The sequence below is a fragment of the Aegilops tauschii genome, chromosome 7, assembly GCF_002575655.3.
Source record: "Aegilops tauschii subsp. strangulata cultivar AL8/78 chromosome 7, Aet v6.0, whole genome shotgun sequence".
In the NCBI taxonomy this organism is placed as follows: domain Eukaryota; kingdom Viridiplantae; phylum Streptophyta; class Magnoliopsida; order Poales; family Poaceae; genus Aegilops; species Aegilops tauschii.
Genome location: NC_053041.3, coordinates 437,916,653 through 437,927,237, shown reverse-complemented (window position 1 = coordinate 437,927,237; position 10,585 = coordinate 437,916,653). Strand labels below are relative to the sequence as shown.

The 10,585-nt window shown below is 46.7% G+C and overlaps 1 long non-coding RNA gene across 3 annotated transcripts; it reads right to left on the bottom strand.

Annotated features, from left to right (window-relative positions):
- Nucleotides 1-4,578: 4,578 nt before the first annotated feature.
- LOC109762052 (uncharacterized) lies at nucleotides 4,579-7,939 on the bottom strand. Of its 3 annotated transcripts, XR_002232677.4 has the most exons (5): nucleotides 7,353-7,939; nucleotides 7,167-7,282; nucleotides 6,209-6,339; nucleotides 5,237-5,425; nucleotides 4,579-5,140 (listed from the first exon to the last, which is right to left on the bottom strand). It is a non-coding gene; the product is annotated as an uncharacterized lncRNA (long non-coding RNA). The 3 variants fall into 3 exon arrangements; XR_002232676.4 differs by having other exon boundaries at nucleotides 4,579-5,425; nucleotides 7,353-7,925; XR_002232678.4 differs by lacking the exon at nucleotides 5,237-5,425 and having other exon boundaries at nucleotides 7,353-7,912.
- Nucleotides 7,940-10,585: the final 2,646 nt, after the last annotated feature.

The following is a 10,585-nucleotide window of genomic DNA, read 5'->3' as shown; positions in this document are numbered from 1 at the left end:
TCCAGGCCACCTCGGACTTCAGCATGCAACCCACGTCTAAAAAGGCGGCGGTGGCCATGGAGCACCTCCTTCCTCATGAGGTCGCCGAGCGGGAGCTGGAGATGCAGGAGGCGGCAGAGATCGAGGAGCGCCGGGAGGAGGAGTTGCGCGTGGCCGAGGTCGAGGTAGAGAAGAGTCTTTTCGTTGAGGAATCGGCGGTGGAGTACCAACGCGAGCTCTGGCGCATCCACTACTATGAGTACTACAACCTTGAGGGCGGCGCCGAGGGCGAGGACGAGGACGCGGTCGACTCCAGCAGGGGGACACGGAGTCCACCAACGGCGGCATGTCGCGAGGACAAGTCATCGACGTCTCATCTCACACCGGCGATGCATAGGCCGGCGCGGCGGCAGATTTTTAATTATGCGTACTTAGGCTTTGTTTTTAATGCTAGTCTTTTGTTAGAGCAATGTTTAGGTCAACTAGCTCTGTGTAATTACTAAAATTGCTCAATTCAGTAAGTGTGGTCTGTCTGCTGTACGCTCTTTTGTGTGCCCAAATTAGCAAGCGATGTTAAATTATGCAATAACGTACCCGGGGAAATTTCCACCATGCACGTAAAGCAGAAGAATCGTTTGCGATGCACACAATCGTTCAAAGTGAATGGTCCGGCGGCACCGCACGTGTTCAAAGTGAATGTGCCCATGCCTTGAGACCAAAATTTGAATCATCAAACTCATCCCATGCGCGTAAGGCAGAAGAATCGTTTGCGATGCACACAATCGTTCAAAGTGAATGATCCGGCAGCACCGCACGCAAAGTTTCCCTCCACATTTCCAAAATTTGGGCTACCGCCAAAATATCTACCCCCGCCCCCCTTCCCCCCTTCCCCATCCCCTTTTCTCACCGACCACAAGTCACATTTCCCCTGTTTCCTCCTTTTGTTCTTCGCTCTCCTCATCATCTTCCTCCTTTTGTCTCATTAGAAGGTGGGCACGGGTGATCAATCCGCTCTTCCTCCTTTTGTTCTTCGCTCTCCTCATCATCTTTTTCATCCAATGAGCTCACAATTTCTCTTCCATAGACTCCTACAAAATATTAGTCTCTTCTTGGACAGAGGAGTCGTCCTCAATATATGGTTCAACATAGGCATTAGAAGCATAATTATCATAACAATATTTAAGTATGGCAAAAATTTCAGATTTGTAAAGAGTAGCATTATACGTTTCAATCAAAGAAGCAATTTCATAAGCACCCTTAAAAGCAACAAATTCTTCAATTTGTTGAACATCATAGTAATTATAAACACCCTTAGCATACGAAGATACGATTCCATTATCATTAAACTCACATTGGTAGGGAAGGTGTTTCTTAGGGTTTTTAGAACAACAAGTAACATCATATATTTCACATAAATTCCAAGCATAGCATTGCAAACGATGAATTTGATCCAGTAAAAGTTTCCCTTTTTGAGATAAGCGGTGCCGCACATAACAAGCATGCTCATCTAAAGATTTGCCCTCAACTAAGCTAGTTGTGGTTTCAGCACGTGCACATAGGGATCGAAGATGATCCAAGTAAAAAGCTTCAGTAGTGTGATAGATTTTGAGTGGTTCTTCAACCATTGGTTCAGTAGGTACCACTATTTTTTTGGTATTTTGCGTTTCCTACCCATAACTAAAGATAGAAAACATGAGCACAAAATAAAAACTACTTAGTGATAAAGCAAACAAGCACACACGAAAATATTCACCCGACGCTATAACTCCCCGGCAACGGCGCCAGAAAAAGGTCTTGATGACCCACAAGTATAGGGGATCAATTGTAGCCTCTTTCGATAAGTAAGAGTGTCGAACCTAATGAGGAGCTAAAGGTAGAAAAAATATTCCCTCAAGTTCTATCGACCACCGATACAACTCTATACACGCTTAACGTTCGCTTTACCTAGAACAAGTATGAAACTAGAAGTGCTTTGTAGGTGTTGTTGGATAGGTTTGCAAGATAATAAGGAGCGTGTAAATAAAAAGTAGGGGCTGATTAGATAAAGACACAATAAACTTAGTATAGCGAGTGTGGAAAAGTGGTGGTAGGAGTTGTGAAATTGTCACTAAGCAATTGATTACTTTACTAGACTGATATCAAGTTTTATGTGGGAGAGGCCACTGCTAGCATGTCATCCCTGACTTGGAATTCTATGCACTTATGATTGGAACTATTAGCAAGCATCCGCAACTACTAACATTCATTAAGGTAAAACCCAACCATAGCATTAAGATATATTGGTCCCCTTTTAATCCTGTATGCATCAATTTCTATGCTAGGTTGAAGCTTCTGTCACTCTTGCCCTCCAATACATAGTCCTATCAACATACAACTAACCCTATGGTGTGATCCACGCACGCGCTCATATGATGGGCACCAAAGGACAACAACATAACCACAAGCAAATTAAACCAATCATAGCAATTCACGAATTACCGATAGGACAACGAAAATCTACTCAGACATCATAGGATGGCAACACATCATTGGATAATAATATGAAGCATAAAGCACCATGTTCAAGTAGAGGGTACAACGGGTTGCGGGAGAGTGGACCGCTGTAGATAGATGGGGGAAGGTGCTGAAGATGTTGGTGAAGATGACGGAGGTGTTGGTATAAATTGCGGTGACGATGATGGCCCCGGCGGCGTTCCGGCGCTACCGAAAGAGAGGGGGAGAGGGCCCCCCTTCTTCTTCTTCTTCTTCTTCTTCTTCCTTGACCTTCTTCCTAGATGGGAGAAGGGTTTCCCCTCTAGTCCTTGGCTTCCATGGCATGGGAGGGGCGAGAGCCCCTCCGAGATTGGATCTGTCTCTCTATCTCTCTCTGTTTCTGCGCTCCAGATTCTGGCCTTTCACCGTTTCTTATATTCCCGGAGATCCGTAACTTCGATTGGGCTGAAATTTGGACACGATTTTTATCCGGATATTGGATTTCTTGCGGCGAAAGAAGGGCACCAACCACCTTACGGGGTGGCCCCGAGGGTCAGGGGTGCGCCCCCTGTCTCGTGGCCCCCTCGGGCTTCGTCTCGCGTTGATTCTTCTTCCCAAAAATGGCATATATTCCAAAAAAACCTCCATAAGTTTTTATCCCGTTTGGACTCCGTTTGATATGGATTTTCGCGAAACAAAAAAACATGCAAAAAACAGGAACTTGCACTGGGCACTGGATCAATATGTTAGTCCCAAAAATAGTATAAAAAGTTGCCAAAAGTATGTAAAAGTTGTAGAATATTGGCATGGAACAATCAAAAATTATAGATACGACGGAGACGTATCATTTATCATGTCTGTTTGATCAGCAAACATAAGATGCAAAACATGTTTTTCCAGTAGAAATAAATTCTTGAACTGGAACTCCTGCATATTTGAAGTTGTATGTTGGATCGACTGCATGTTTGATTCAGGGTTTATCAGTTTATCATTCCTATTAGTTCAGATCAAGTAAACAGATGATGCATGTCATGGCTAAGGATTTGGTTCCAACAGAAGCAACACATATTCATCTTGCATACTGTCCCATCAGTGGATGTCTGTCATTTTCCTGATCCTACACTTGAGCGAATAATTCATTGCCCTTTTTCTGAAAAGGCTGTAGTAACGAGTTTGTCACTACTTCGATGGATATAATGGAGCATAGTCGCATTGTGTATGCAAAAGCATGTGTCAAAATTTAAATTACCATGGCGCATTTAATTCTTTTGGAGTACTAAACAATCATGCGACTCTCTACAGATTTAAAATTCATGGTAGAATCATAGGAGTGCACTAATTTGTTGGGGGGAGATAATCCTTGCAAAGTTCCGCAGAGAACAAACTGTCTACAAACTGTCGTGGAATTTCTTCCAATTGCAGCAAGCTCCGAGCAAGCAAAACTATACTCTGCAAATAATCTTCCTGAACCAGAGTTTTTTATTTTGTGAAAAAGAGAACTGACATTACCATTATCCCTGTTCCCTTCTTCCCACTTTTGTTCATACTTGTGTTCGCATGTTCTATAGAAGCTGCACTTTTTTTGCCCTTGTCAGCGAATTGCCAGAAATATAGACCCACGGGCAAATTAATTGCTTGATTCAGTGCTTTGCCAGATCAACAATATAATCGTTCTAATTAGTTAATTTTTCGTCCGTGTAGACCTTGCCCCTCTAGGAGTCCTAGACAAAGCCACTGCTTCGGTGGACAGTGGAATCGATAACCTGATCCGGAACACACTACAACATCATTTCTTAGGGTCGATTGTCATCACGATCACGCATCGAATCACCTCGGTCCTTCACAATGATATAGTCTAGATTCTTGACAATGGTGAGCTATCATATCATTACCCATTTATTTTGTGAACTGACGAACACTGCCAAAAATAAATATTGATTTGATTTGTACTATTTACATCAGATTGGTGCAACTTGATGAACTTGAATTTTTTTTATGTTGGACATTATAATTCTTGTGAGGTTTTTTGTTGGCCCGTTGCAACGCACGGGCACTTTTAATAGTTATCTTATAAGCAACCACATCCCTCCCTCTCCTCATCAGAACAGCCAGAGAAATATATTGTGAGTGAAATGTAATATATTTTTAGTGGTATATATGTACTCCCTCCGTCCCGAAATTAATGTCGCACGCCCAGTTCATTGGTAAATTTGCAAACAAAACCTCGTCATCTGATAATTGTCTCAAACAGACCCCTCTGCCCCGTCTTCTTCCTCTGCTCGTCGCCCGAGCGTTGCCAGGGGCAGGCGCCGGCCAGCTGCGGTCCCCTCCAGCCGCGATTCCTAGGGGCGTCTCCTCCGCGGCCTCGATCCCCTCCCGCCGCCCAGACGTGCGTTGCCGCCCAACTGCTCTGCCACCGCCGCCCAGAACTGCTCTTCCGCCGCCGCCCATACCTGCGCCGCCGCCAAGATCTGCGCTTCCGCCGCTGCCCAGAACTGCTCTCCCGCGCGTCCTCAAGCTCTCGCTGTTGCTTCTCCTTGAGCTCCGGTTGCTGCTTCTTCCCGAGCTCCCACTGCTGCTTCTCCTCGAGCTCCTGCTGGTGGAGCTCTGCTGTCCCCCGTGATTCTCCCCTGTCGCCTGCTTGTCCCGTGCCCGTGTTGTTGTTGCTACTGCTGCTCCTCTGCACTCTCTGAAATTCAATCAAATTCACTGTTAATTTTGGAGCAGATCAAAATCAGACAAGATTTTCTTCTTTTAATCATCAGATAATTTTCTAGGAATGCACTTGATAATTTTTGAGTTGATGTCCTGCTAGTTGCGGTTCGAAAAAGATCCAATGGCTTCCAACTTCACTCGAGATTATTTAGTGTCCTTGGCAACACATGATTGCTGGGATCTTTGTTCACTCCGGCCTTCGAGTTAAGGAGCTTCGTGCTCAAATCTCATCTGGCAAGCGGAGTTGCTCCAGTTCCTCCTAGACATCAACATTTCTGACAGTTTTAAGCTACCACCATTCTGAACAGTGAACACTGAAGGAAATGTTTATCTTTAACAAACAAAACTGTATGCTCTTTTTCTGCTATTAAATGGAATAGTAATGGAACTAAAGGTAGGTGATTGCATTGATCTCAAGTTTGGGACAACCAAATAACCAACTGCAGGCCCTCAAATGTGCATCTAAATGATAATTGCGTTCAATTTAAAATTCAGTAGCATAAGCATAACCTCTACAGACGTTGAGATAAACAATTGATGTGCGGGAAATAAATTCAGACAAACACCACGGTGTTTCCTGCTTGTGTTTTTACCTCTAGTGTTCTTTTTGCTAAACTATGCTTTGAGGCATCTTCAAATTCTTTGATATTGTTGATGTTTTATCGTGCAAATGCCTAGATGCTGTTGATTGAAATTGATGTTGCCATTTTTGCCAAGCATGCTGGTTTTCTCTTGGACTTGCAAGGTTCTCTTTGGACTACTTTGAGGAGGTCACCTTTTCATTTGGATCAGGATCACGCAGCTAGCTAACTTCATGTGGGTGATGGGTTGATTCCTTACCGTAAAAAATGATTGCAAAGTTTAACCTACCAAAAAATGAGGCATCCATGTAAAAAGACAAGGAAAATACATCCATGTGGCGCTAGATGAGTGGCCAGTGTAAAGTTCCAACAGAGCAACAAGGTTGAAAAGAACAAGGTTCAGAACTTAATTGTTGTCTCCACTCTCCAGTTTAAATTCAGTAACAAGGGAGAGCAAAAACCTTTTGCTGCTGCTGGAGGAGAACGGAGGAGGGCGGTTGCTTGATTGCAGAACGTGAGCACACTCACGACGTTGGGCATAGTTTCTTTAGCAGTTCGTCGGACCGGACGACCAAGGGTGCACATCATATGCCTGTGAAGATCAGCAAGCAAGTGGTGTGGTGAAACGAATGGTGATGAAGTAGGGGATACATGCATGCATGATGATGCAACATTTTCTGATTAAATGCAGTATAGACTGACTTTTGACGGATTTTCCATCAAAATTGAAAATAGTTACACTAAGTTTCAAAATAGAAAATACACTTCTCAGTTTTACAAACTGAAAAATACTGTATGACAGTACAAAACTTGCTTGCAATAAAATCCCAACTCTCTAAAACTGAAACTTTAACTGACTTTTAGACTGAATTTTTACTCCAAGAGTTTTTATATTCAGATCACTTTAACTGAATTTTAGACTAAGTTTTAGATTGAATTTTAAACTTTCTTGCAATAAGATTGTAGTACACTTTATATAAAGATCAGGAGCCAAGCTCTAAAATTGAATTTTTAACTGAGTTTTAAAGTGAATTTTTACGACTGCACCTGTTTCAATTTCAGTTTCAGATAAAGTTTATATTCAGATCGAGACTGACGAAACTGACTTTATATTCAGTTTCAGGTAAGGACATCAGAGAATCTACAGCAGTGAGGCCAATTCTACAGTATCCGTGACAGAGATTCTACAGCAGTGTGGCCAATTCTACAACATCAGTTTCAGAGAATCTACAACAGTGAGGCCAATTCTATTGTGTGGCAATTCTATTGTAGCAGCCTAATCAATTCTACTCAAGCAAAGAATCTGTAGTACTCGAGGAAATGTGTGAGCAAGCAATGAATCTGTAGTCCCGAGGCCAATCAGTATGGAAGCATCTGTGTAAGCAAGCAAAGAATCTACAACGCCGATGAGGAACAGACCTTGAGGTTGGTGTGCTTGGCGGTGGAGTCCTAGAGCGGATGGAGGAACATGTCGGAGCTCGCCGCCACCATCCCGCCGCCGCTGCTGCGTGGCCGTAGCCACGTCATAGTCAGACCTGCGCTGATGCTGGATGAGCGTGACGAAGGTGGCCAAGTAGCCGCGGCTGCAAGAGATGAGCTCCTCACCTGGCGACCAGCAGCAGCCCCGTGCAGGCGACCGGCAGAACCAGCTCTGTCATGCCGTCTTGGTAGTCTCCGCCGCAGATTGAGCACGGCCACTGCAGATCGAAGAGCCAGAGGGGGAAAATCGGATTTTCACCGATGCGGAGGGACATGCGAGAGGAAGAGAGCGCCGGCAACGCGTGCAAGGGAGAGGGCGCCGACGCTGGGGAGGGAGAGGAACTGCGGGGGAGGGAGAGGAGGTGCAAGCAGCACGGAGCTGCGCGGAGGGGAACGGCGTCGGCGGTGCCGGCCGGTTGCAGAGGAAGGAGGAAGAGAGCGACTACACAGAGGGACTTCGGGTTCGGTCGGGAAAAGGCTGAGGACTAAATTGCAAAATGACTGCTGCGATATGAATTTCGGGACGGAGGGAGTATATCGAAACGAGAGGGTTTTCTTTCAAGTTTGTGAACTTTTGATCCGTTGCAACGATTGGGCACATTGCTAGTAAGAGTTTTTTGATATATCTCTTGAACCGTCCACAACGAACATGTGGTGGACTGGTCAGCGCCGGATGCTCGCAATGCGATGACCTGACCTCGAATTCTGTCTTAAACATTAGACTTTTATATTTTTTAATATATACTTCTTTCACTACTGTACTGACAGTGGAACCCATAGAGTACCTAGAATAAGATTAAGGATGGATTTATTTCTTTTTAACTTTCTGTACGAATCTGTAGCCACCCTGCAAGTCATGTGCACTGTACGTGCAATTAACTTTTTATAGAGGGGGAATCATACACGCAATTAACTCAAACTGATTGGATGTGACTCTATTATTTCGAGCATAAGAGCATCTCCAACGGCAACCGGTGCAAATTTCCTCTCGCTTCCTTCCGCGGAGGACGGCATCCAACGCCAGCGACATACATTTTCACGACTCTAACCAACCAGAGGAAATTCGTGCAAACATGGATTGATTTCATATAAGAATGAAGGATTTCGTATGAAAAGCCGGATCATCATGTAAACATGACGGATTTCATTACATTTACATGAACTAAGCGATGCTAATCCGGCTCTCGTGGTATAATGACTACCTAATCTAAATGGCCGCATGCGGATCCCTTTGTCTTCCTCATGTCCAGTAGACACTTGCGGGGTCGACGAAGGTCCTCGCAAGAGACGAAGCAGCCAAAAAACCACATGTATATGCAGTCGTCGCCTCGGCGGTGGCCTTCATGGGACCCAAGTGACGGCGGCCTCCCGTGTTCTACTTCTCCTCGATGATGGCAGCGGACACGGAGAAGCTGGCCACCGACTCGTCGCTCTCCACGCACCCGGCTTCTGTCTCTGCCTGCATGGCGCTGCCGCAGGCACGGGAGGCGCGCCCACAGACACGGGAGGCGCGGCCATCGCATGCACGGGAGGCGCGACCGCAGACACTGGTGTTGCAGTACAACGCGGCAGCAACGACGCCCGTGCCGCCGTGCTCATCGCTGTGCCGGCATGGAGCAACTCGCCACTCCTCATCGAGCTGAACTGGAGCGGAGAGTTGCTAAACCACGCGCCAGCTTGGGGCGGCAACTGGCTCCGTCGGGCCAGGCGAGGTAGGTGAGGCATCGAGTGGCCTCGCTCGTATCCGGAGGGCTCGGCGGGCCACCCAGCCGGGTAGTATGCCAGAGAACGGCTCCTCGGAAGCCATCAGAAGAGTGGAGAAAATGGTGAAACAGGAGATGGGAAGACGCGGAGGGGTGCGATTCTTGCCCACTGTCTGTCCTCGTTTAAATAGAGGGTGGACGGTAGGAGCTTGGCCGGCGTCTGGCCTTGTTTAAACTGAGGGCGGACGGGAGGAGCTCGGCCGGTGTTGCGTTTAATTCCGGCCCGCTCATGAACGGACGTGTGGCCGGAGTAGGTTTCTCGGTTTGCATGCGGGTTTAACGGAGGCGTTTGATGGAGGCGAGGAGGCGTGTTCAGCAGGGCGTGCAACGGGCGGTGCAGTACTATTCGATTTGACAGTTACGGTAAACCAGGAAAGTTCCTGACACGGCTTTAATGCAGATGAGGGAGAGGGTAGCGGTTCCCGAAATGTTGAACGGAAAATCAAGCATGTTGATGAATGCATGAGGGAAGTAATGGGAGGAGGACGGGAAAAAGAGGCAGCACGATATGAATGCAACGCAGTTTGCACTCATATAAAGGCGCCCCTCCATTCCAATGCATCTACCACATCGTACGCACCTAAGCACCTACACTAAGCGCAAAAGTGCTCACTCCAGACCCATGGCGGCGATGCGCGTGAGCGGCCAGCGGCTATGCCAGATGGTCTACGATGCCGGCCTGCGGCATGGCATCGAGGATCGTCTCTAGACGGTGTTGGCGACCGACTGGTGTATGGCCATCGTCGACGCCAGCTACGACTCTGAGTTGGACAAGATGATCGTTGCCACCATCAACAAGTTCACCGTCGTGAAGAAGCTCGCGGACGACATCACCATACTCCTGCTGCCTGCGCACCCAGGCTCCTCATTTCCTGCCACCCTAATCGGCCTCCACAGTGAGAAACTCTTTCAAGCCCTGGTGGCCCTACGGCTGCCGCCGACGCAACAAAGAATATCCACCTCGAGGTCGCGCTCGCCCTGCAAGAATTCATCAACCTACACATCTACATGTACGAGGAAGTCATCTACATAGGCATCTACAAGGCCGCTGAGGACGCTACGACGTTGGCCTTCTTCAAGCGGTTGGAAGCCTTAGACACCTTTATTGAGAAGCACCTTGACCTTGCCACAAAAGCCGCTGTTCCTCAACCGCCGGTCGCTGGCCCGACACACTGAGTCGAGGAGGAGGAGGTCGTTGATGGATGCATCTTTCTTCTTGCCTCCTATAGTCACCACTGCGATCGCGTCGTCATGGCCTTAATTCTTATTGTACTATTGCATTGACGTTCCTAGCTACTACCCTGCTTACCTGGCGGGAAAAGCCTAGCCCTAGCATTTCCAATCATTATTTCTATCTATCGATCGTGCCAAGGAGCAGAACCAAATGTTACAATTTATACATGTTTCTCTACTCCTATAAAAGACTCCGTTTGTGATGATGGTGTGTCTGCCATCCATCATTTCTGACCATTAGACCTGCATCTTACAGCTGTGAGGTAAGTTGTGGCATTTTTGCAACGCACGGGCCGGCACATTGGTAGTAGTAAGAAACAAATTCCAGGGTTTGGCATGAGTTCGTACTGCGGGAGCACCACA